Source organism: Atta colombica, unplaced genomic scaffold (genome assembly GCF_001594045.1).
Source record: "Atta colombica isolate Treedump-2 unplaced genomic scaffold, Acol1.0 scaffold112, whole genome shotgun sequence".
In the NCBI taxonomy this organism is placed as follows: Eukaryota; Metazoa; Arthropoda; class Insecta; order Hymenoptera; family Formicidae; genus Atta; species Atta colombica.
Genome location: NW_017259198.1, coordinates 1,167,394 through 1,169,469, shown reverse-complemented (window position 1 = coordinate 1,169,469; position 2,076 = coordinate 1,167,394).

Sequence of the window (2,076 nt, the reverse complement as noted above, 5' to 3'; positions counted from 1 at the left end):
GTTTTGTTTTTGTTAAATAACACATACATTTTATAATTTACTTACTTGTTATTATTATTATTATTTTACTAAAATTACTAAAATTAAGAAATGATATATAATTAAGAAATAAACAAACTCTAACTTTTTTAAACCAAGTTATAAGTACTTTGAGTTTTAAAAATAACTTATACAAAGTTTCATTCCAATTTAATAATTAGTTACAAAGCTTTAGAACAAATAAATATTTTGTTTATTTATTGAACAATTAGCATCCATGCATCACAATATAACTTTACATAAATACTTTGAATAACTATAAATTACTTACATTAAAAAATTGGGATTTTTCTAATTTTTTATAGTATATTTCTATAGTACATTTCTATTACAGCACAGATTTGAAAATTATTACTTATTAAAATAATTTACAATCCAGATAATACATCGTCACTAAACAAATTTGTTGTATTACTTTTATGCGATTTAGAATAATCTGTAATTTTTTCATAATTTTCTTGTCATTTTCAAAATGTGTGCAATATATAAGAATGAGCAAATATTATTCATGTCGTTATTCATAAAGAAGTATTTTTGTTAACATGATTGATTTATATATAAAACCGGACACATTTCTCTATAAAATGCTGTAAACTTATTTTCTATTTTCAAAAACGATATTTTTGTATATTTTCTTTTCTATTTATCTTTCAATATAAAAGTAAAGTTAATTACTTAATAATGACATCCCAATTATAAGACAATTTTCAATTTAATTTTGTTATCGCTTGACATTCTACTGTAAAGGAGAGAAAAAAATAATAAAACGAAGTTTGAATTTGTTTTGTATAAATATTATTAATGCTCAATTTCTTCACCTCTATAGATAACTTTATTCAAGAGATATCTTCCAAATTGCAATGGAGATATCTGGATAAGATTATCCGCAATTTCTGGAAATCTATCTGGAAATGAAGAAATTGGACATAAGTCATCCAAAAATTTATCTATAATATTTTCGAGTTCTCAATGATAAAGACCGAAATATTCTATCTATAAATCTTTCTCAGCATCACTTGCTTCTCATAACCTTGTTCTCTCTCTCTCTCTCTCTCTCTCTCTCTCTCTCTCTCTCTCTCCCTCCCCCCCTCTTTCTTTCTTTCTAGGTAAACTTTTTTTTCTTTCAAATAATCGAATGACGTGGCTGTTTGGGAAATACCCATCGCGGAATTTGATTATCTTCTACGCAATAATCTGACAGCTGCTTTGCTCCTTCCTGGCCGCCCTATTGTTATGGAAAGTAAGTAAGTACCATGCTCTATCTTCGAATAAAGCAAGCATGACCACTACAGCCAAGTGTACAGATATTTTATATATATGTATATGTATATGTTAATCCCTATCTATTCAAAATCAAGATCTCCATACAAAATTTTTTTAAATATGTCATACAGTATTTCTGTATGCTTTACAATGCATTTTACTGTAAAAATGTGATAATAAGCCAAAGCATTATCTTCCAAAAGTTCAAAAAATATTAAGTGTTGTTTTGTCGGAATTTCTGGAGGCTTGTAAGAATTTTAGTTTTTAAAAAATTTCTACGAACAATGAGAAAACAAATGTACATAATAATTCTCAATAAGCTGTTTATCTATTTGCTCTGCAATAGATATAAGTGCGCCTTATGAATTATATATATAATAATGAGAAGTGTACAATAAATCTATTACGAAATGTCTTGCTTAATGAAACTCGCACTTTTCGTGAATATTCGTTTCTACCAACGGCGGATATCCGGGAAAAAAATTGTAATGAATTTAAATTCTTTGATGCAATCTCTTTGATTATATTACACGCCAATTTGCTTCTTAGATCGATTGTTTGTATTCAAGTACATCCGAAAGAAAAAGTTACGCGTGTTATATAACTTATTTAAATACTAATCATTGTCTTAAAAGTTGTACATGCTGAGGTCAATGGTCTTTAAAAAAAGAATGTCACGTCTTTTAATCATTAATAATGCATAACGAGTCATAAAATCTAGAAGGCTACACGAAATACTTGAATCAGATGATTAAACAAGGTTAAACACGTTAA